The 25,345-nt window shown below is 41.8% G+C and overlaps 1 protein-coding gene across 19 annotated transcripts in view; it reads left to right on the plus strand.

Annotated features, from left to right (window-relative positions):
• The window catches only part of MAP2 (microtubule associated protein 2), a 219,263-nt gene that overhangs the window by 34,653 nt on the left and 159,265 nt on the right, over positions 1–25,345 (plus strand). For all 19 annotated transcript variants that reach the window (XM_063162599.1, XM_063162601.1, XM_063162604.1 and 16 more), the window contains exon 2: positions 13,014–13,072. The gene's annotated coding sequence lies outside the window, so the exon portion shown is untranslated. The remainder of the gene's footprint in view (positions 1–13,013; positions 13,073–25,345) is intronic.

Here is a 25,345-nt window from a genome sequence, read left to right on the forward strand (position 1 = left end):
TTCTCCCGAACTACTTGCACACTGTTTGCAAACAGTTTGAAATTCCAAATGTTTCTGCGTGTGATCAAAGGAAATCAAGTGACCCGGAAGGATAAAGGAGACTTGACTCAAAATGGAAATCTTTTTGCTGTTTTTATCTCATGCTTTTTTCCAGGACTTTACCTGTTTTAATCTGCAGGCAAGACATAATTGAAAAAGAGTATGTTCCCATGGTTGTTTCATTAATCATGATAAAATTAGATTTACCGAAAAATTAATCCTCTTGTATTTGCCTAAAAGTTTTAAATATGTAAATGGGCAGTAAGCCTCTTCTGGACAACACAGAAGAGGTAATATTTTTATGACAGCTACCAAGGCAACTCTATTAATTAGCCCTCTCCATTACAGCAGGAAAATACTGAGATATTGATTTTTGTTTTTCCCATGGCATCTACAAAATGAGTATATTGGGCATTTTGTCAAAAGGATGCTTGCAGGCACTGGTGTTGTTTTTAAAATAATAATAAACAGAATTATTCCTTTTTTTGCTGGAAAACAACATTGAAGGTTATGTTACTGTCAAACAGACCCTAATATGAAAATTATTTATTTCTCCTTGTAATATACAGTTTGAGTGATCAACTTTAGTTATTCTGATTAGTTTTCCTTAGCCGTTGTCTAAATGTTTAATGGTGAATATAATTTGTCTTTTGGAAATTACATATAGAATTTATAGGCTCCTCTTCCTCCCAATGTAAAGCATAATGCATGTGTGTGTGCTTTCCTGCAAAATTAGCTAATTTGAGAGTCTGATTCCTTGGTATGTAACTTCTACTTTTGTAGAAGGATAAGGCTCTGGAAACTTATGGTGAGGTATTTGCAATGAGAGAATGAAATCCAGTGACATTTTTTGTTGTGTTAAATGCCATAGTAAGATAAATATCACCAGTACAACATCTTTTAAATTGGAAGATTGCTGCTTTAAAATTAGTGAAGTATTTTAAAGAAAAACTGAAAACTTTTTCTTGCAAGGTGGAGAAAAGAACACAATTATCCACAAAATGGCTGAAGAATAACAGATTTAACTTAAATTTTTCCACAAAGTGATTTGTACCAGCATTACAACCACCAGATTGCTGTTAAAAGTTTATTTGATTACAAGATTAGCCAGGCCACAAACACATTTTCACTTTCTTTTTTCCTTCAGAGGCTATTGCTCCAAGAGAGGGCTGCCTTCCTGGGTGCTTTGTGCAGGTGAAAGTTGCTGCTGTGTGTTTAGCTGGGCAGTTGTGGTCTCTGCTCTTGTAAAATCCACAAGGATTTCCCAGGCGTCTGGGAAGGGAGCAGCAGAAAGGATATCTTGTGGTTCTGCTATAATATTTATGTATATAGCATCTATCTTTATCTCTGTGTGTGCGTGGTAACTCCTCAGTGGCTCGTCCAAACTTGCTACATGCAAGGTAAAAATCCTTCACACAATTTAGCAGAACATTTGAGCTTTTTTTCCTTCTTGGTTGCAGAAATTGCTTCTATTTTGCTTGATGAAAGAATATGGTTTACAAGACCCAGTTCTGGGTCATATTTTATGTCTCTCTAGTCCTGTTACCATCTTCAAAAGGCACAGAAAATGTACTTTTTTTGGGGGGGGGAAGTGATTAGGAATTTGTATTCTGTGATCTGTACATGTTTTCAGCAATATTTCCCCTAAAGCTAAGAAGTCTAAATAATTGGTGTAACCTCAGCCATTATGTTGGAAAGCAAGTGTAATTTTATCAATTTATTTTCTAATCTGACAGGAAAATAAATCCTTTAATGTATTCCCTATATGGCAAGTAAAGCAGGTCTTCTCTAAAGAGATCCTTGTAGCAGCTTACTGAATAGTTCACATGATTTCAGAGATGGGGATAGAGTATGTGGGTGAGTATTTTAAGTGATGGTTGGCAACCAGAATTGGTGTCCTGGACAGGTGTGAATGGTGAAAGCAAAGCTGTCAATTTATATAATTAGAGTTAACACTGTGTAAGATGATGTGAGTGGTTTCCTTGTAAAGATAAAACATGGAAGTGAAGAAAACCCTGAGCAACCACTGTTTTTTTTTATTTACCTATCTCTTATCCTTCAAGAAAAGGACAAGTGAAAAAAGGCCAATTCCCTGATGGGGATGATGGGGTGTGTTCTCTTTGCTCATCTCATTTACCTTGGTTGGTGTTTTGTTTATGGTCCCAAGTGGGAAGTTGTGCTTTGGTTCTGTGCCTTGCCTTAAGGCAAGTACTTCCTGAGTAAATGGGAGTGACACAAAGCACAGAGGCTGTGGCCACACAACCAGCTCAGGTGTGCTGAACATCTGATGGTTGTGCTTGCCTGCAGCTCCGCTCAGTTCTGCTGCAGCCATGTCACACCTGCCCTGCTGTTGTGGTGGCCTCCTCTCTGTGCCTTGGCACAGTAACTCACCTGTGTTAACAGGACCTGTCCTCAGTGCTCAAGGGACCTGCAGGTAACTGGGGGTGCTGAAGCTTTCTCTTACTCAGGGTATTCCAGATTTTGAATCAGACTTGACCAGATGTTCTCTCCTTAGGGCAGAATTATCCAGTTCTTTGGTTCAGTTACCATTATTGCTGGCATATTTGCCTTTGAGCTAGGGGCATTGCCAAGGAGGTTCTAGCCCTAAAGACATCATCAACTCAATGTACCCTTGTTTTGTAACTCTGAGTGCATTTGACTTGAGTGATTTTTGCCAATTGCTGCACGGTCATTTGCTCTTTTGAATGTCCTTTCTTCTGTGGCCAAGTACAGAAGAGTCCTCTCTGAGGTATTTGTAGCCATGCAGGGCTTTAGCACAGACAGACAGACATTTTGCCTCTCTGGTGTGCACATCCCATGTCTGCCTGAGGACAATGGATGGCAGGACTTTGTTGCAGTCAGCTGATGGGGACAGCAATTTTTCTATTGAGCTATGAGTGCTTATACCTTGAGTTTTGTAAGGTGGGAAGTTGAGATGAGATGTCAGGACTAAGCAGAGAAACCATGGAGTTCTTGTGCCTTATCTGTTGGGTGGTGGTGATAATTCCCCTTGGCTGTTACAGCACCTGGCTTACATCTGCCTCAGGATTTCTGGAAGCACTAGGAAACAAGTGCTGATAAGGACAAAAGTACCTTGTACCAGTGCACTGCTAATATTTAAGTGGTGTAGAGGAAAGGTACTTGAGGATTGCAAGAAGATAGTGGGAAGTCAGAGGAAAATAGGCGGAGCAATCTGCTGAGAAGGGAATGTTTAGGGAGAAGTCTTGAAATAGTGTAGTTTGTCCAGGTGGATGATGACAGCTATTTGAGCACTGACTATCCTAGCCAAAGACAGCTGATTTAAGCACTGACATAAGGTGGAGTAACCACCCATATCAAGGTTAGCTGACAGCACATGTGCTTCCTGATGTATTCCATGTTTTTATGCAGGGGCCATTAATTCTACAGTATTCCTGGGGTCTGTGTGTCTGGGTAAGATCTCACACTTAACACATGAAGGGAGGAAGTGGGAAAAATCCCAACACTTGGACAGAAGAGCCTGTATTTATTTGCTGTGTTTAGTTTTCAAACAATTTGTCACTCTGGAGGTTCCTGACTGCATGTCTTAGAGAGTGTCTGCCTCAATTAGTTTTTACCAAAAGTGTCCATCTCCCCAAAACCACTGCATGTCTCACTAATGTAACTCAAGAAGACTGGTGAAAGGATGATAGCAGGAGTTGATTTGTCTGCTGAGAGATTGCAAAAGGCTGCACAGTAAATCGAGAGTGGTGAAAGGGAGGGAAAGTGTAAAGCATAAAGCCAGTACAGTGCTTTCAGATAGAAACTGAAAATTGGATGATGAGACTTAGCAGTAAGAAGAGTGAATTCTTTTCTGAAGAAATGCAAGCTCACTGTATACAGCAGAGAAAAATTAGCTTCAGGTGTAGAAGAGGGCAGTGAGACTGCAGTCATGAAGTCATGTTTTCTGCAGCTCCCATGATTTCTGGGCTCTATTCAGCAGAGTGAGCAGCTGGAGGCAGCCTGAGCAGCAGAGCTGTGCCCTTGGTGCAAGTGTCCAGATAACCAGCAGGAGAGTTTCCAGCCCTTGTAGTGTGAGGTGTATGTGCCTCACTTTAGGGACTGGTACAGCACCTAGGATGTGATTGATGCTTGTACTGTGCTCTTACAGCTTGCTGGCTTACCACACCTCTGTGAAGCACCTGCAGGTAGTTCTGCCTGTGGTTTGACTTTGATGCTTCTGAGGAAACTGCAGACACCAGGCTTTGCAGAGAAAGGATTTGGCATCTGAAGGCCTTTTCTTGTTGTGCTGTCCTCTGCATTGCTCTGTTAATGATCTTGCTGGTGCTCTTTCAAACCTGTAATTAGAGTGGGCTTTTTGATTGATGGGAACCAGCATTAAAGGATTAATAGAGTAGAACTGAATATTTTGTGATCCTTGAAGTGTCAACATCAGCATGCATTGGCACACTGCTGATTAGCTTGATTTAGTCGTTGGCAGCCAGCACAAGGCTTTTCCTGAGATAGGGTGCACTTCAGCCACTGCAGAGGGACTTGGTGTCAGAATTACTATGCTACAGGATTAAAAAAAAAGAGAAATCTGTGGCTGCATGCCTTTCCTGTATCAGTTGACACAGCAGAAGGCTCAAATCAGTGATGCTCTTGGTTTCATCTCAGAGTAGAAGGGGTAATTCTCTTGCAGTGGCAGTCTTGTGCTTGTAGAAACCAGTACTCAGAAAATAATTTTAAAACCTACTATAATTGAATAGGATGTTTAATTTTTAATATGTTTGCCCTTCAGATGTTTGTGTCCTGGTTAACTTTGATTTTCCACCCACTTTCCATTCTTCTTAAAAAAAATAGTTTACGTAGTTATTCAGTGTATGTGTGTATATATATAAAAATAAATGCAAGCACATCTATCAATGCACACCCAAATACTGAGAACCTGAATTTGTGCAGCTTATAACCAGTCTGCTCTCCTTTATGTGGATTCTGAATATAATGACTTCAAATGGTCTCTGCCTGTGTGGTTAGGTTAACATTGCACCTTCCCCATCTTAAACCAACATGTCTAGAATTTTGACAAGTGTGTTCTAATTTATTTAATACTGCAGCTGTACTAACCTGCTCACAAATGCTTTCCTTGTATGTTTTGGGGAAAAAAAATAGGCTGTAAAAGAGGTTATTCCAGAACCAAAAAGTGTTGGTGGAAATGCTGCATGGGATCCCTTCAGCCCTGTGCTTGCTATGTCTTGATTTTACGTGTGGTTATGTGATAAGAGCCACAGAGGTCAGCAGGGCTGTTTAAGTGGTGGAGGGACTATTTTCATGATTCACAGCTTGCTGTGCCAGAGCCCAGTTTCCTTTTTTTTGCCCATGGTGTTGTTACCACAGTGGCCATCTTAGGGCTGTTGGGGCAGTTCTCTGAGTATCTGCTTTGAGTGACCAATCCCTATGAAATCAAACTCTCCATTTTGAAAGCTCCTTAAATGTTTGAAAATCTCAGTTCTGAAAAAAAGTTTAAGATGAATTGTATATGTAGCATTTTGAAATATACCTAGACAAGCTCTTTGCTCAGCACCTGTAATTACAGTGTTCCAATCTTGAATAGAGGGTTTCAAAAGAAGATAACATTCAAAACTACTCATTAATTGTGTTACTGAGTGTCAGCCCTTTTAATAAAAGAAAAAGTGCATTCTTCCTTCACTGTAATACAAATACAGATAATGTCACTTCTGAAGGAAGGATGATTTAGAACTAGTGATGCTTCTGCCTACTAATTAAAAGTTAATAAATCTGTAAAAAATGGGGTTTCTAAGCCAGATTTGAATGAGTTTGAAGTTGTTACTTGTAATGCAGGCCTCTCTAAGGCACACAGAAAGCCCTACTATGTGTCCTTGCCTTAACCTTTGGAGTGGGTAGTGTCATTAATGTGCTGTTTCTATGATGCCACTCTCTTTAATATGTGGTCTAGGAGGCCACCAAGGACTTTGTATTTATATATTTTATTCAGAATTTAAACACCCCCTTTACCTAAAAAGTTTTAAAATGAATTCTAAGTTCTGTACACTTCCACATGTGTTTACAGTGTGGCTGCAGAAATGGATTGAGTGCTGGTCAGCCCCTGCAGCTCAGACAGTGCCTCTTTTGTCATGCTGCAGCACAAAATGTTACACAGATTCTTAATGCACTCGACCTCAGTCACATCAGATGATGTATCACAGACCAAAAAAGGCTGTTCAAGGAACCTTTTCACATTGCTGAGTCAAATGGCTCATTTCAGGAAACACAGGAAAAAGGGGTGTTTGTGCAGTCTTTGTGGCAGCCTTCTGCATACGTATTACAAAGCAGTCTTTAATTATGGGATCACATTATTACTTGTTTCTGCAGCACTCCTGCCTCATTAAGCTCATGTTCCTCCATTTGGGAACAGCCACTCAGTGCTTCTGCCTTTCTCCTGTGTTTTCAGAACACATCTTAAATCTTTGTTTTCTGCAAAATTTGTAAGACCGCTCTTGTGTATCAGTCATTCTTATATTATCTTGTGTAGGAATTCCTATTTCCAAGCCCTGCAGTGAATGGGTGGGCACTTCCACTGTAGAAGTGGAAAAAGTCATTTGAAGTCTGAGTAACTTTACATGAAGGTAACCAGTGGAAGCTGCTTGGGGTCACAGTGGAGTCGTCAGCACTGTGCTCTGGCCCTGTGTGAGTAATTTGGGCATGGAGAAGGGGGTTGGTTACCAGAACCTGGCTAGAGGCTGGGAATGAAACATTTGTCTAAACTGTGCATCAGGAAACTGGAGTTTAAACTGCTCAGAAAATTGAATTCTTTAACTTTTTATTTTCTTTTTACTTTATTCAAGATTCATTTATCACCCTATTTGGGTATTAAAAGCCTAGATTCCCACAGATTGAATTGATTCATTATCTAATTAAAATAAAATTCCCCAAAGTAGCCCTTCATGTGACTGCGTATGACACGTAGAAACTCCAGAGCTCATTGATTTCTGATATGAATGCCTTAAATTGAACTTGATTTTTGGAAGTGAGTGTCACTCTTCTCTGTATTATTGAAGCTTTGCATTTTATTCTTCGATTTGCTGTTTGTTGAAAGGAAGCTGCCTGTGATGGTATTGAAAGAGGGTTTTTTTTAAGTATTAAACCTTAACTAGTGCTGCTCCTAGACTTTTCAAAGTTGTGTAGCTGCCATGAGCCTGATTAATGAGAGCTCATAGCATCAGCTGAGATGTGATGGATGTCATCTAACTTGAGATCTGTAAGTGCTCCCAAAGATTTTATAGGGAACTTGAAATAAATAACTTCATTTCTCTGTGCCTCAGTAACCCTTCTGTACTGGGATAATGAAAACTTTGCTGTAAAGTGCTAGCATTGGGAAGGTGAAGATTATAGGCTGGGAGGTGTTTGGACATTAAAATAGTAGAGCCTGCAAAGGAGAAGGGAGACTGTTCATTTAGTGCTTCTCTTGAAAAGCTGTGATTGGCAGGGCTGAGTGTGGTGATGTGGTTGGAAGTGGTGGTCAGTGGTGAGGCTCCAGTTGGCTTTGTGGGCTCAGAACCACATGTGAGAGTAACAGAAGAAATGCTTGAGGATTTTTTTTTTTTAGGAACATGTAGATTCTCAGCAAAAGAAAGCAAAGATACTTCTCAAGCATATTTTCATCACTATGGAGAAAATAATAACTCACGTGTGTTTTCCTGACACAAATGTCCAGGATGGATCCTTAACTCCTGTGAATGGGTGGCATTTCCTGAAATTTTGATAGAGCTGTGCTGACTTGTCCTAGCTAGGAGTCAGGCCTTTGAGTATGAAATCTGATGGAAGAAAACAGTTTCAGGCAATTCTTTTCTTCACAGAAAGCTTCTGACCATGTTAACTCAGTGTTGATGCCAATAAATCAAAAAATTAAGAGCAGATAATAAAATATGGTTTAATGTTACTTGCAACTGGATAAACTGAATAAACTCCTGGAAATCAGAACTGCTATGAGGAGGACATTGCCTATGAATGAGAATGGGGAACAATTGAAAATTTGCAGGGTCTTACTAACAGAAGTACCTTGTAGGGAGGATAAAGGAATTACTTGAATAGGAGGAATGGTAACAACACTGATCTCACTTCAAAGTCAGGGTTTTTTGGTTGTTATATGTTGTCTTGCACTGTTGGTACCTTGCAGTGTTTTGAGTTGCACCCTTGGAAATGTGTTCAAACATTAAAAGAATGGATAACAGGATCATCTAGAAAACCAAACAGAAGCTCTGAGGCTCTTTCACTGCAGAAATACTGACAGTGCTCGGTGCACTTTTTGTGTGAATTCACTTTTTGTGTGAATTCCTGTCCCTGAAACTGGCAGATGAAAGTTGAAAAGGGTATGTGGTCCTGGAAAACCAGGCTCTTGGCTTCCATTAAGAGTGTTCAATGTGTGTCTACTCCCTTTTTGCACAGCAGGGGAGGTGCCCTGCAGATCTGTTATGTTGCTGCTGCTTCATTTCTGAGCCACAGATCGTTTCTTGTGTGTAAACAATCTGATATATTCAGGGGGTTGTAGAACTCATTAAACTTTCCATTTCACTAGAAGTGGTAAGAGAGGCTATCAAAAAGTACCATAGCAGATGAGGAATGCTCTTAGGTCAGTTAGAGATAAAGTGAACATTGAAATTTGTCCTTTTCAGGAAATGTAAGATTATTCTGTTCTTTCTTCACAGAGACTGCAGTGAGCAGGCTGCTGAACCAGTAGGCTTCAAATGTGAACCCCAGTCCAAAATGTCATTTAGCTGAGTGTACCTTGAGGGCCAGGGCCTTCAGAGTGCAGCCACAGACAGCTCCTGCAGCTCAGCCTCGCTGCCTGCAGGCAGTGAACAGCCAGAATCCTGGGCTGCCCATTATCCTCAGTGAGCAGATCAAAGAACAGTAAATGCACAAGGCTGGAAGGAATTGTAAGAGATACAATGCACATCTTGGTGGTGGCAGCAGGTTCCCATCACAGCATATCTCCATGCTGTTTACCTGGTTCTTTTGGAGTGTCCAGTGAAGGCAGCTGACAGCTTCAGAGAGTTCCTAATTTAGTTGGATTAGCCTAAATCGCCTTTGCAAGTCTTTCAGACATGTTGAACAACTGCTAGCTTTTTACTTTGTAGGATTATCTCCTGGGCTAAGGCATGTCTGTGTGTCAGACAACACTTAACAGTATGAGGTTGATGGCTCTGACAGAAGAGCTCTGGAGAACCTGTTAGGAGCCACCTCCTCAGTGGAGGCTGGATATTCAATTGTTCACCTTGCTATTACTGTGGGGTGTGACCATCTCCACCTAAGAGCCAGCACAGCAGAGAGGAATGTGGGCTTGCACTGGCTGAGCAGTGCTGTGCACCTGGGATCAGCCTGCTGGGTCTCAAATGAAGCTGGTGGGTGAAGCTGTGTGAGGAAACATTTCCTCTTTGCTGCCTCTGCAGCAGCACTTTGGATCAGTGAGCTCATGGCATTGATTTTGGATGATTTTGAATGTGACGAAATACTCATAAACACTCTCAGCTTAGTGTTTTTTTTTTTTCTGGCTGCTCACACAAAGCATTGCAAGGAGATGAGTCTCAGGCTCACTAACCCTGGCCCCCTGAGCACACATTCAACTACCTTCCCTCCCAAAGAATATAGGATATATGTGCTGCCCTTTTCCAGCAAATATGCTATATTGTAACAGAAAGCTAGGTCAGACCGGCTTGTTTTGGTTGGTTCTTTACAAAAGTAGATTTGCTGATGTGGGCCATCTGTCTTTCAGATATTTATAACTAATTCACAGTTTGTTTTGGGACTCTGAGTTAGGCTGACAGGTCTCCAATTCCCTGTGTGGTTATCATCCTCTTCCCTTTTTATGGTGGTTGGTGGTTCTGTACTTGCTTTTAGGCAATGCTTTAGGTCTTCCCTCATTTCCTGTGAGTTCATGGTGTCAGTGGTTTCATCTATTAGTGTGTGGTTGCTTTCAGTCTGTTGGTTGGGGTTTTTTAATGATAAAGAATTTTTAGTAAGGTTTTGTCTGCTTCAGTTGACTTTCCTGCACAAATCCCTTCTTTAAACATATTTGTGGTCAGCACTGTAGTCAGTTGATGTCCCACCTTTGTTTTATCATAAGTTTTCTCTGCATTTTTATTCCACCTCTAGCACTTTTCTGCACATTTTTGGCCTCCTATGAAGCATTACTGACCTGTGTGGAGTTGCTTAAAATGTGTCTTTTTTTCTTTGAGATTCTCTGCCCTTAATCTGCTCTACTCGTTCCTTCCTTATATTTGAATAGTTGATGTTATCATTTCGTCATCACCATTACCCAATCCATCTTCCACCTTCAGATTTCCAAACTTACCAGTTTCTCCCTTGTAGCCAAACCAGCTCCATCTTCTGAAGTGAACTGTCCCCAGGGTGTTGGGAGATGTATCCAGTTATGCCAATGATTTTTTTGGATAAGCTCAGCTGTCATTATATTATGTGCCCATCTCTTGGGGCAGGTGTATACTGAAAGGTGGAAAACACTGGACAATTTTAATTTCCTATGAGATCTTACTGGGAAGCAGTTAGTGAAAGACTTTGGTAACCAGAGCTGTCAGTGTGACTCCTTGCAGGAGCACCAACTTCACGTAAAAGCTGACAGCATTAGCAAATGCCACTGTAGTTACAGGAAAGGGACAGATAGTTTTGTTCACTGTAGACTTTAAAGAGAGCTCCTGGTTTTATCATCCAGCAAGTATTCAGAAGTCAAAATGCCAACATGTCGCAGTGCTAATCTGGTTTTCTCTGAGTCAAGCAGTTGGCATGGTATTTTATTAGTAGTCTTTTCCAGAATATGTCCCCTGTTCACCACAGGCTGCATGAGTCAGGGCTGTGATTTGGAAAATCTTGATGCTTTTAAAGTGAAGTTAACTGAGTGTAACTGTAGCAAGAGTGTCTGATTGGTGTTTTATGGCCATTTTAGCAACAAGTCTGTTTCCCTTTTATTGTGACCACAGATAGTAGGATGAGTCTGCATTCTCTAAGAAGTAAATAATTGTGGACCAAGCTGTAAAAATGCCGGAAATTCTGCTTGCTGGAGGTGCCAGAGTTGTGTGCTTGTCCATCGTTTGCTCATCAGAAGCTTGAGAAAAGGGATCCTGCTGGTACCATTCCTCCTTTTCTGCTGGTTTGGATGTGAAATGAGGAGCTCCTCAGAGATTGGAGGGTTTTGCTCAAGAGGGGAATATTATGTATCAGTTGTTACATGGTTGTGTTTTGCTGACCGTTACCATCAGTGCCTGGATGAGTAGCCTTTTCCTAAAGAATGCTCAGTCTTTGGTGCATGGCTCTGCACCTGGGGTGGCACCTTAGACAAATGTCATTTAGTGAGTCTAACCAGCTTACAGCTGATTTTCTTCTCAGACATGTGGAATTAACCAAAGACAACAAGATCCATGCCTGGCCAGTATGTTGTAAGAAATGACTTTCCATTTGCTGGTGTTGAGAGGAAAGAAGAAATAGTTCAGCTTGACTTCCTTTCTTCTCTTTTCCTGGTTACACCTCTATCTTCACCCTCAGTTATGGCAGAAGTGTGCTGTAGAGACTTAAGTCTTTTTGTGCTTTTGGGAAGTTCCCCCATGCTTAAAAGAAGGAGGGAGGGATGGGGTCCTTACTTTCTGCCCATGAATCAGCTGTTGCTTCCTGTTAACTTTGGCAAGACATTGAATCGTCTCTACCTTTCAGTGAAAGTAAATGTTGTTCTTCTCTAGCTCTGGTAAAGTCAGAGATGAGACTCCCACTGCTTTCAGTGACACCCTCTATGCTTATGGGTACAGGGGGACATAGCTAAGTTTGCTAGAACTACAAGGTGCTTTTATTCCTGCTGACATTTATCTTCTCCCCATCTTCCCCTGTGAAGCAATGAGTATCTTAAATAGCTTTGTCCAGCTGTGAGCTTTGTTACCCACGTGTTGGCAGAAGTTAGTTCTGCAGGTAGATTTCGTGCTGATGGAAGATGATAACCTGGAAAATGATCCATTTGTTGGCAGTTGACATGAAGCTGGGTAGGGAAATCTGTGCTTCCTTCTTAGGCAATGCAATTTATACATGCCAACAGGTTTGCAGTTTATAGGTGCTTCTCCCTTGCCTAGCCATTCCCAGCCCAGGATTTGCAAAGCAGTAATTAGTCCTTGTTAATGCCATTGTGATGGTATTATATCCATTGTTAGATGTTGAGCAACTCAAGCACAAGGCAGTTAAGGAGATGCCCAGGCTCCTGCAGTAAAGCAGCTGTAGCACCAGAGAATTCTCTGTGCTGCTCAGCAGCACTTCCTCGCTGCAGATTTTCTGTGGTGCATGATACCATGTCACCTGATACTGAATTAATAGGTCCCATGAGTCTGGTCTGCAGCTTGTAAGCGCATCATTTGTTACTGTGCAGTGAAACTGTGGAATTCCTGTCAACAAGGAAGCTTTTGGTAAATTAGGTTGTATGATGTGCAATGTTTGCTTGCTGACTCCTTGTACTTAGGGCTGTTGCTGTTAGCTTCCTTTCTAATTTTTGGTAAATTAGTGAATCTAGATACATGAAATCTAGTGAATCTAGATACATGAAAGGTGTTCTGCCTTCAGATCATCTTCTTTCTGTAAAGAAGGAAGGGATTTAATTGTTTCTGTGAAACTCTGATCCTAACAGACACTGTAGTGTAGCCTGTGCTTCAGAGGAATCAGCTTTTCCATGGCTTTATGCACTTTATACAAAAACAGGCACTCTGGAGGCCTGGGCTCTTTGGAAAGACATGGTCTGATGCAAATCAAGGGATGTAAGCTATGATGGCAAGAGGGGTTCTGGCCACTGAAAAAAAGCATTTGGTGTCACTTTGTGCATGTTATCAAAAGCAGAGAAGGAAGGCGTTTTCTTATTAACATGTTCCAATTAATGAGTCTTTAATTCATATAATAAAAATAAAGCTTTTCCCTTTAACAGCTGCCACTAACTGAGAGCTTTTGTTTTGTTTCAGATTGTGGAAGCCTGAAATAAAATATCCTGTGATTGACAAGGTGACAGCAACACTGCAAGGTGGGTTTTCTGTTTTTGTTGGTCTCATATCAGTCATTCCAGGGCTCTGGAAATGCTGCATCTTGACTTTACTGGGATGGATTGCCTAAAGAATCTCTGGGGCTTGTTCAAACAAACCCAAATAGTTTGACAGGACTCCTCCTATGCCTGCATGTACATGAGTTATGTATTGTTATGGTGTTTTAAACAAAGAAAATATTACATTTTCTGTGCTGTGTGCTGAAAGTGTTTATGGCACAGAGGTGGAAACAAGTGAAAATAAAAACATTGAGGTTTTTGCCAATTTTTTTATGTAGACATCTTTTCTGTAGGAAATGTCCTCTTGTCATTGTGAGTTGAGCTGCTGCTGCTCAGCACAAGCACTGGAAGTTGAATCTGTGACGTGGCATTTTTTTCTTTTCACACTTCAAATTTGAGTTCACACTTAGCAAAAAAAGTTCCCTACAACATGTGCTGATCACTTGTGTGTTAGTCACCACATGCTCACCTTGTCTGAGGATTCATTGCTCTGTTTTGTTGAAATGTTTTATTGAGGTTGTTTATAGGATATGCACATTTGCAACACAGCCCAGATGCAGAGAGATGCTGATCCCAGGATTTCCCACTTGCACCCCTGACATTATCTGTTTGGAGAGGAGTTTTTGTAATGGGTTCAGACAGCTTTTAGTTATTTGAATGACTCAAGTGAAAAACAGCACAGAGAGAGCTGGGAAATACCATTTTCACTTATCCATTGGTTATTGGAAGAATAATTACTTGGTCATTCTTCTTTCAAGAGAAGTTAAGTTTTCAAGCACCAGGTTTATTGAGTGACACTGCACAGTCATAATGAAGTAGGATTTTGTTCTTAGGTTTGGTTTTTACCTTTTCTGTAGTCGGTTCTTTTCTGTCTTTATGGTGTGGAGAAAGGAGTAAAAACTGGGACATTTGTTGCCTGTATCTGTGTGCTGGGCGTGGTTTCTGGTGACAATATTGCTGCTCTTACTGCAGCCTCACATTTCTCTTTTAGAGGTCATAGATTCACGCCTTCACACAAAGGAAAAAACTTTCTGGAGGATGTGTCCACAGCCAGAGAGTGAGCAGCAGTATTTCAGTGCAGAGCAGCAGTATTTCAGTGCAGAGCAGCAGTGTTTCTCTGCTGGATGTTTCAGAGTGTGTTTCTTGTCACCAGCTCTGAAATGCTGCATTATAGCTGTGACGGGCTGCAGTGCAGATGTACCACTTGTATTTCTCAAGACGTTTCAAAAAATTGTCGCAGTCATGTAAGATCCTCTCTGGCGGTGGGAGAATCAGGGGACATGTGAGAATTTATCAGCAAAGCTCCTGTTGTCACTGTTCTTGAGTAGAAACTGCCAGGGTATTAATCCTTATTGGTATCCTTATCCAGTGAAAAGTGGTCTTGGCTTTTGTTTCAGTGAGCGCATGAGGTTTCTTTTATCTGCTCCTTGTCAGCCTCTGCATGTCATTGAACTTGAATCATTGGGCAAGAAGTTAAATGGTCAGGAAAAGATAGGTCTTTCAAGGCTGTAATAAGGTCAAATCCAAAAACTTAAATAGGAAGGAGCAATCGAGGATCTGAACTAAAAGTGTAAGACAAAGCTGTTTGGTGGGTGCTCTTTGCAAAGAGCACCAGGGGAGTTGAGGAGAATTCATTCTGCATTTCATTGTGCTGGTTTGTGCTTCAGTAGTCTTTGTGGCAGGGTTTGAATGTGCTGTCTGTTCTTACCAAAGTTTTATCACAGCTGATGTGTGTAACCAGGAAAGTCAGAGCAGGCTAGTGAACTTCAGCTGAAGGGAGTGGGCCAACTCCTGTCTGCTCACAGAACTGAGCAGTAACCCACTTCTCCCAGTGCCTAGGTATTGGTACTTCCAGCTGCCTTTGAGCTTCTCACAGTTTATCAATAGAAGCTGTGTTCTTGCATAAATGGAGAGCAAAAGACCTTCTTGTAATTAAATAATCAGTTGTCTAAATCCCTTTTTATTAAGCTGAACACACGGTACAGACTAGAGGAGTGGTTTTGCACCGAGGCTGTTTAAACACATCAAACTTTTCAGTTTTATTAGGTTTTGTTCTTCTCTTTCTATCTACTCCATGTGAATCTAGGGCACATGCAGATCATGTTCAGTTCTCCTTTTCTGTCTTGCTAGTCTTCCTTATAACCCTCTCTTAGATGTGTACACAGCCCATATAATGGCACAGAGAAGCTCTTCACCTGTTTATTGGTCTCAGCTGTTGCATCACTTTCTGAACTGCCCCAAAGCACCTTCTTTGCTCATCAGACAGCAGTGTATCTTGCACAAAAGAATGAAAACAAGACTGCTTGTCTCTGCAAACTTTGGCATGTGTTAGACATAAATATTACCTAATTTTTCTTCACTTGAAGGGCAATAAAACCCCAATCCTCAAAAGAAAATATTAAATGTAAGCAGAACTGTTGTGTTTTACTGAGAACCTGGGGAAAACAAAGCAACAAAAAGATGGCTTTATTTCTTATCAGAATATTTCACAGGAAGAACCTAAGCGTACATAATGGTACCAAAGCCTCTACTTATTAATGGTGAATTTCTCTGTGGTACGAACAAAAAATAGAAGAGAATTTTATCAGAAGCCTGAAGACCTGCATTGCCTAGCCTAACTTTAGGCCCTTGTATGCCATTACTGCTTGCAAGCAGGGTGCTTACCCTGCTCTCCTCCTGCAGAGAGCAGAGACTGTAGATGAGCATCTCAGGAAGCTGGGAAGGCAATGTGGGATTGAGCCATTTTCTGAAGAACCTCTCTCTTTCCATTAACTCTAGAAGAAACATACAGGATATGTAGAATGAAAGAAATGAGTGAACTGTGTTCTCAGAAGCCCTATAAACAGACAGAGCTAGCTGAACATTTGCCTTTGTGTTGTTTTTAAAATATACAAGAACTGGCATCACCACTTACACTCTGGAGTCTTTAATACTTCTTTCTTTAAATTGCTGCTGTTCTGGGCTGTTTCTCTTGTACAAGTGATCTGCTGTAGCCCAGCAAATAAAAAATTGTAATAAGGCACCTGATCTCTTGGAGAAACCTAAGTTTCTTCCTGCCAGGGTATACTGGTTCTCTAGTTCCCAGTGTAAGATTATGCACCTCAAGTTGTTTTGCAGAGCTGCTCATCTGTACACAGCATTACCATTCTCTCCTGCTAGGAACAGAAAGTGTTTCAGCATTCAAATTGCTCCCACAGCAACTCTCAGGAACTCAGGTTTGTGGGGAAAGCAATGTCATATGTGGCACAGAGGAGTGAGAGCAGTCCACATGGTCAAACAGCAGGATGTTATACTTCTTTCTCTGTGACAGATTTTCTGTATGATATTCTCCTTGTGCTAAAATTAAAAAAAAAAATAGAAAAGAGAAAGTCAGACCTACCTGTTGAAACCATTGATATTACATCCAACATCCTTTGGAGAGAATCTCTTTGAGAGAGAATCATGTGAGGCAGAAGCTATTTAGACTAAGCCTTCACTATTTACATTGGAGTTGTAAGCAACTTGATCTTGCCCCAAAAAGACCTGCCAGCATTCCAGTTGATTGGAAGTGCTCCTTGTCTTGTTCCAAGTTCTCCTCTTGTGAGAAGGAGCCCTGCAATGGGGTGTGGGGCAGAGGGGAGAGAGTTTCTCCATGTAGAGTTCTCCTGTGGTGTTTGCCCCCAGCAGCACTTGGCTGGGATGTGCAGCACGCTGTCTTGCACTCTCAGTGGGCAATCCTGCTAGCCCTGGGCAGAGGGAGGGCTGTGGCCCAGCCACTGGGCTGCTGAGCTAGAAAAACACCTGGCCTGGGCTGCATCCAGCAGTTCAGGATGGAGGCAACAAACTGTGACATCAGCCAGCCCCAGCTCGTGGCCTTGCAGAACTGTGTGATGCTCCCTGTGTTCGTAGGTGGAAAAGCAGCAAAGATGTTGGTGTGGTGTCTTCTTCCCCAGAAGCTTGTGGTAGGATGGGGCCCAGGGGAGGAAACAAGTGGGAGGTGCTGGATGAAGGTGGTGGCTGTAGAATTTCTGCAGACAAACCAGCTGGCACCAACATGACTCTGAAAGAGGTGTGCTTGTGGTATGAAGTCTGACAGACGGGATTTCTCATTGCATGGCTCTGCTGGAGTCGTCACAAGCATGTTGTTACTGCACAGCAGCAGAACTGGGTTGGTTTAGTTCTCGTTCATGTACATTTGTGTTACATGTCCAAACTCCACTTGCTGAAATAACCCAAAACCTGAGATTAGGAATGTACAGAAATAGGTATTCTTTTAAGGACCACTTTACTTTTCATCTTCTCTGATTACATATGACATAAAGATGCAGTTTTCTGAGTAATACCAAATGCTTGGGTTACCACTCTACCAAACACCAGATGTGAAACCCAAAGGCTAGCAGGCTGTTTATTGAAGGAGTATCTGAGCAAGCTGTTCTTATTGATGCCAGCAGCTCCTGAGTGCTAGTTAGTTAACCAAGTAAATGTTTGTGGGTTGTTTTTAATTCCATTGACAGCAGTGTCTTCAGGAAAAAAAAAAAAAAAATGGAAGGAACAGGTGGTGCACAACTTCTCTTTTAAAAGGAAAAAGGGAAACAACATATTGTAGAATTGCAAGCATCTGCTTCTACTTAATGCTTAGTCTTCAGTCACTCTGAGATGCCATTCATTTATGTGGAATAAATTGCTACATATACCAGCTAGTAGGCCCTTACAATACTTTGTAACCTTATTTTATTCAGTGGGGCAAAACCACATTCCTTACTACCTCCTGCATGTCCTATCAGGAGGCTGGAAGGCAATAGGATAAACAGTTTTGATTAGATCCTTCTGCAGAGCAGAAAGTAGGATTTTTACTTTTGACTTCAATGGGAGTAGGAGCCAGATCTTTTTTGTGATGTGCAGCAATGATGTCTTCTGAGATGGTCTTGAAGAAATGTTATGCTCTTTAATTCTAACCTTAAAGGTTTAAATTAAGCAAGATAAGTCTCTTTGGAGATAGAAAATACCTTCTATGAGATTATTTGATACAGCAGGAAAAATAGGTAGGTTTGCAGGTGAATGGTGAAGACCTGGATAAAAGTTTCTACTCCTGAAAGGTTTTTTGGTATGTGTTTTTTCTCCCTGCCCCCCAGGTGTAGGAGATACTGTCTTTATCTACAAGATTTGCTTCACTTACAACCTTTGAAAAGAATGGCTGTAATGCCTTTACATCCTCAGTGTCTTTTATTATTGGTGGGGAGAGAGCATTTCAGTGTGTGTAGCACTCAGAGTCAGAAGCTCTTATGTTGCTTAGAGCCCCAACTCATATCCTGTTGGTAGATTTTTATCTCAATTTCTTATGTTTTCACAGGTTTCTGAACACATTACCACTCAAAAATTGACGTGTCAAAAGTCTTTCTTCCAAAAAATCACTCATAGTTGTTTTGTGGTTTTTTTTTCCCTACTGGTTCCAGTAATAATAGAACCAGGGTTAAAGCTGTTCAGTCTGATAGGGCTGTATGAAATGTGTCACTGGAGCTCTGCCTAAAGGCAATGTCAGATTTTCTGGTGTGGCCAGGTCTGCAAGATAAAAGGGTTGACATCCTGAGGAAAAAGAGATTACAGTCATAGGAAGAATCAGTTATTTTTCTTCCAGTTCTTAAATGCTGCAGGCATAAACATGCCTCATCATCTAAAGGTAATAGAGTTTTTCCTTTTGTGTTGCTTCTCACCTTGGAAGCCTGTGGTATTAATGGGAAGCCATTCACCAAATTCTTGATTTTCAGGCTTTGGAAGGTGGGCTGTAGAATTCATTTCATTTGTTGAACAATGTATCAAACAGGAGTTACTGACTTTAACACTTTCTTGTGAAACCCAACTGGTTTTGCTTGGAACTGATTTTCCTTATTACTAGTATAAAATAGTGTGTGTATATATATGTAAAAAATATACAAATACATAACATATAATATGTTTTGTTCCGTGAATGAAACATATAACACTTTTAAGAATATACAAATTACACATCCTTTATTACATCTCTGGGTATTTTTGTGTAGCTGAAATAACTTTGTCAAGCTTATAATTCCTGGGTTGTTAAGACTAGTGTCTCAAATCCTGATAAAATCAAGTCAACTCTACCCTTCTAGGGGATGGGATAATGTTTTGATTCTCATTAAAAAAGAGAAAAATACTTCTTTAGAAGTCCATGTCTCTGTTGTCCATATTTACCCCCTGCTGGCACACATATGCTTTGCTGTGTTTCTTCATAACCCAGGTTTGTAATCCAAATGCTGTGGTGCTTTCCATTGCCAGGCATTGATATAAATGCACTTTTCTCACACTTTATTGTTGTGGTTGCTTTGAGTTGATCTTCCTAAGACTGATCATCTGAATAATAGTTAATGGGAATGGTGTGGCTGAAAGTATGAAAACCTCAATTCTTAGGTTTTAAGTGCATTCTTAGAGAGATTTAGTTGAGGTATGGAACTGTAGGCAAGAATTCAACTGATTCATGTGCTTTTGACAGAGCTGTCTCACTCAGACTGGTATTTCTAAATATTTCAATAAGAATCTCAGAGATAAGGGAAAATCAGTGTTTCACAATGGTGCTGTATTTGAAATCCAGAGCTTTATAAACTTCTGGTAATTATTTTTTTCCTTGAGATACCTGCTGAACTACATAATAATCCTTCTATAGAAAAGATGATGGAAATGTGTGATGGGGTTAGGAGCCGGGTGGGTGGTGAGGCTCTGTGTGGTTGAATGTTTACATCTGAGAAAGGCTTTTGGACCTAGTTTGGAAAAACACCCCTCAGGAAATAGTGCCTGCACAAAAATTCTTGCTATGGAGGTGCAGTGGGAGGTAGAGGTGCAGGAGTCACAAATGAGTTTGAACTCATCCAAGACTGTGGGTGGAGGGAAGCCCCTGTTCTCCAGCAGTGTGCAGTGTACAGCTCTGTGTCTTTGCTCACCTTGTGATGAGGAGGCCAGGTTTAGAAGCCAGAAAATCCCATGTTACTCCTTTGTGCAGGTGTTTTTTTTTTTCCATAACTGGGGCAGTGAGGAAAGAGCATTCATGGAGATCCAGTCCTGAAGTAGAGTGTCTCCATTAGCAGACTCCGTCAGTTTTTCCAGTTTGCATCTGAGGAAATGAGGAACATTAGGATATTAATGTTATTAATTAATGCTGGCAATAAGTAGGCAAGTCTGTGACCCAGCTGGGATCAGATTCCCAGCTCCTGAGCCTCATGCAGTGCTTTTTTATTTCTTCCACCAAAGTGGCTTTTTCTTTGTACATCTTAATTAGCAGCTTAGCCTGATCTAACAACTGAGAAATAGCTTCATAGTGCAAACAGTAACAGTATGAGCAGATATGTGTATAAAATTGTATTTTGTTTCTAATTAGAGCAGGGGTGCGTGCCTCTGGAGCACTTTGCAATGTGCTCAGAAGGAGAACATGTGGACTCCAGCCCATCAAGTAGGGAACTACTGCTTTGGATGAAAAGCTGATGCTTTTTTTCAGGCAAATTCAAGGGCAAGCTTTGTATGTGGGCCATGGAAGCTGAGCTAGAAAGCTTGAACTTTTAAATACAATTCTGACTGAATCTGCCATTGTTATGTATTGACAATTATGCATTCTCATAATAAGCAGGAGGATTATTATGAAGCTGAAGCTCAGGATTGCTGTACTCAAGCTCTTCATGTCAGAATGCAATTGTGCATATTGTGTTTGTGCTAGAAGCCTTGAAGCAACAGGGCCAGATGCTTTTTTATCTCTGAAGTTGCTTATGTCCATTGATTTCAATGGACTTGCACCCCCATGCAGTTACAGCCAGCAAAACCAGCTCCTGAGTCTCAGAAATACAGCATGAAAATGCTGAACAACATCTGTAGCATAGCAACAGGAAAGCTTTTATGCCTTCCTCATTTACAGCAGGTCTTGGACCCTGGCAGTAATAGTGAGCATATGGTGGAGGGTTTGCTTTTTTTCTGGTCAGACTGGTGAAATTTTTTGGGAGTGCATTGCTGACTAAGTTTAAACAGCCAGATATGGTGCAAGGGCTCAGCTTTGAGGAACCTGATCTTTGGTTCAGTGCTAAGGTTTGGGAAGGCATCCCAGCATGACTCCATGATATCTGCTTGCTCTCCATGGCATTGACCCATCCCCTGTGTCAAGTTTGGCCTTCCTGATTCCATTGGAATCTATGCCAACAAGGGTTTGGCATTTCCCAGTTTCCTCCTGGGCAGTGCTGTTGCATGCTGTATGGGCAGCAGAAGGCCCAGCCTGCCCATCCCATGGCAGGCCCTTTCTGGGAATGGAAAAAAAAAAAGTGCTTTTTGTGCATTGCAGTGAAGGAGGTGCTGGAACTGGGAGAATAGTTGGGGGCTGTGAGCAGGCAATTAAGTGTTCCTTGGGACCAGCATCTCTGCTTCTAATAATCAGCATTGAGACCTGAGAGCAGTGTGGCACCTGCTGATGCAGCTGCTTTTTGCCTGCTGTCAGGTGTCTCAGAGTCTTATGCAAATAAACCATTTAAGAAAATGGATTACTTAAGTCAAGCCATTCTGTAAAGAATGTCACCAGATTCTGTACCAGCCAGCCAGACACCTGAAAGATGTCCTATATTTACACAAAAGTAGCATGTTTTTCCCAGTATATTTTGTTGTTTTTATGTTATTTGCCTTTATGTTCTTCAAGTAGCATGAATGTCATAACTATGTCCTGTAGTTATACAACCAAAAGAAGTAGAAAAAAGCCTTCTGTGTGTCTTCTGCATCTTGGGATTTATTAGGTGTCTGTGTGCTGACAGAACAAGATGGGAAATTGCTTTCAGTGTTCAGCTGTTACCATGTGGGGTACTGCAGTGCAAGAACTTGGCTTTTTTGTTTCTGCTCATCATGGGCAATTCCCACCCTTTATTTAAAATGGTTTTCTGGTGTCTCAGTAAATGGACAAAAGTGATTCTGTTTTCCTAAGTGCAGTACCAGGGAGAGCACCTTTCATGTAAAGAATTTTCCAGAACAAAATCTAGAGCTGAGTTTGAAGTGTTTGGTTTGTTCCTGCAGCAGTGCTAATCATTAATAATAAGAGAATAATTTGCAATTCAGAGAAATGCTGTAATCTATTCGTGCCTGTGGGAAAATATTGCTTTCACTGTGTTCTTTGGAGGAACTGCAGTCATTTGAAGGAAAAGATGTTAGGAAAGTGTGCTCTGCTGCATGTCAGCTAAAGCAGCTCTTTGTTTTCTTGGCTGCTCCACTGACGAACATGACAAACCCCTCCATTCAGGAAGATGATAAAACAAAGTGTGCAAACAGAAGCAGCTTGCCAGTCATCCTGCCCAGTTGTGTGCTAGGAGCTGATGGATGAACTCAAACTGCCCAAGTGCAGAAGGGCCAGAGAGCAGTCAAAGAGAAACAGGAGCTGCCCAGACCCAGCTCCCTGCTGCTGGGAGGGCACACTCCAGGAGCCCCAGAGTCAAACTGTTCTGTGCAGGGGTACAGATGGGTGGGCCTTGCAGCCTGTTTGCTCAGGCAAGAAGGTTCATTTTCTGCTGAGCCATGCATGGAGAGCCTTCTGAGCTGGAGGAGACCTGTGGGTTTCATGGACAATGTGCCATTTTAGACCCTGCAGGCTACCTGGACATGCAGTGTGGTTGGTAATTTCTTTTGAAGTAGTGCCAAAGTCTGATATTTTTTAGCTAGAAGTTGGGAGCAGAATGTAAGTTTCCTTTATGCTGACTTCACCCACCCTTCTTCTGTGAGTCCTCATGGCTGAGGAAAGGTCTGACTGGCACAAAGGGGGCTGCTCTTGTATGGACCCATTTCCTGTATTTCTTATTGAGAAGATGAGTTTTGAAGATGCAAGCACTCCTCTTGGGGAGCAGTATTCATAGGATGGGTCATGGATGCTGGCCACTGATGCAGTTGATGGAGTCTTATTGAAATTGCAATCTCTTTAGGCAGCTAAGGAATGAAGCTGAGGCTGAAGGTTACCCAGCTCTCCTCAAGGTTACAGAGCATATTTGCAGGAGAAGCAATCTGCACCTCATCTTTAGAATTAGTGTCAATGCCGAAGAGAGTAGGCAAGCCTCAAACAAGTTTATTGTGGTTATGAATCATGTGTCTGGGCACAGAAACTGTCATTTGTGGTTTCAGGGCATTTTTGAAGTGCATGACTCTGTGGATAAAACTTGCTCTTGCAAGGGGAGCAAAAAAAAAAAACCAGAAGGACATTTAGATTAAGTGGAATGACTGAGACTTGGACCAGAAGTTTTATAAAAAGCAGTAGGGTGTTCTTCTACATTAAACATCAGTTTAGAGTCTTTGAGCAGGAAAGTCCAGGTCTGCAAATATTGCTGGCCTGTCTCCAAATGCTGTGGTTTCCCTCTTGCACAGAGCCCTTTGCAGCCATAGCAGAGGATGGCATTTTGCAGACCCTTCTGTCAGTGGGCAGCATGACCCAGCCCTGCAGCCAGGTCAGTGCAGGCTGAAGCTTTGCTGTGAGGGTAAGGGGTGGTCAGGGCAGAGTGGACATGCCCTGCCTCTGCTAGGCTGTGTCTGCCTTCATCAGAAGCAGTAATTGCTCCCTAATTAGCTATGTACAGCAGTTGCAAGTTGGAATTTATGTATGAGTTCAGTCATGGCATGTGTGGAATTAGGAAGACATCAAGAAATGGGATGAAAGTCTGAGTTTTGCTTTTGCAAGTGCAGACATAATGAAGGGGGACGTAAGCCCACAGAGGGTTTTTCATACCAACTTTCACAAGGGCAGCACATCTCAGAAGGCTGTTATCTACCCTATGAGTCTGAAATTAGACTCTTTGGAGCAGGGGATAAGCAAAAGTGATGCTGTGTTAATGAAAGAGTTTGCGACCTGGTCTGGTCACATTGCTCTGGGTCTGTTTTCCAGGGAGATTGAAGAAAATATTTTAGCTGTGAAATCCTGAGAAACAGCCTGTAAAGTGTCAGTGCTTGCATTTCTAGAAAAGCTATTTTCTTCAGCTCTGGTTGAGTTCCTCTGCAAGAATGCTAAGTTTGAAGGTTTATGTGAACTTGGTGTGTCTCAATAAAGATAGAGTAGGCTCTTTGCATGGCAGCTGTCACATTCATCACTTTGACTTAAAGGTTCTTTAATTCTCCTGTTCAAATCTTGCCCTCCTCTGGAGATGTTTTCTGATTTCCCCTTGATGAGCAAGTATTGCTGTAGACCCTCTTCTCCACCAGTGAGGAGTGGACCAGGGGTATTGGTGAGTTGTTGGGAAATGGGCGCTGCTCTTGCCCCCATACACATCTTGTGTTTCAGAAACACACAGCCTGTGTATTTATTGTGTTTCTCCACAGAACCCCTCTGGTTGTGTGTCTCCTCTTGGTCTTGTGTAATGTGGTTGTGCTGGGTCATGCTTTTAAACCACAGAATTTCTGAGTGCTGATTGCAAATTGGAAAGGAAAGATTGCTTGGATTATCAGCAGGAAAACAGTGGAAGACATGACCTTTCTTCTGCTCCTCAGGGTAAAGCAGAGATCCTTGTAGAGCTCTGCTTTGAGACAAATTGGTAAATAGCAGGGATGTTTTGATCTGTTACAGGTTGGCTGCTGAGGTTTTTGTATGCTTCCTAGGTGCTGAAGGAGATGGAGTGGAAAAGACATTTCATAGGTATTAGAACTTGGAAAGCGAAGTCATGTAGAGATGTAGAAATAGCTTATTCAGGCAGGAGTAACAAAATCTAGGGAAGTTAGGCCAAATGAAGCGGTGCAGATGAAAAAGTTGCCTGAGCTTAGAGAACAGGCTGTGACTATTTGCCATGATGAGGTTAGGTGGGGATGGTGTGAGCTGCAGGGAGTGCAGCAGCTGGGAAATAAAAAGGGCCAAAAGGTCAGTGCTGAGAGCCAGGTAAATGAGCCATGCCATAGGACAGGGCAGTGCCAGAGCTGCCTGGAGATGTGATTCCAGAGGTGATGTGCTCTGGTGGTGTCCTTGACAAGGACAGCAGGGCTGACAGTGCCTGGCTGCACCTTGTGTGCTGGTTTGAATTCAGAGGAGTTGGGTGTGATGGAGTTAGCACACTTTGCTCTGCCCAGAAATGGTGCCTTGAGAGGCTGCCTAGAACAGGGGCTAGACAGTGTTAAAGGAATAAAGCAGGGATTTATTAACAGGCCTTCAAAGGATACACCTTGGGCTGTACAAGAGCCTGGCCAAGGCTACACCCAATATGGGTGACAGGTCACAGGTTTTCACACTTCTATAAAAGTTTTGGTCCATTTACATGTTGGAGTTAACTGTCCAATTACAGC

Source organism: Melospiza melodia, chromosome 8 (genome assembly GCF_035770615.1).
Source record: "Melospiza melodia melodia isolate bMelMel2 chromosome 8, bMelMel2.pri, whole genome shotgun sequence".
NCBI classification, from domain to species: domain Eukaryota; kingdom Metazoa; phylum Chordata; class Aves; order Passeriformes; family Passerellidae; genus Melospiza; species Melospiza melodia.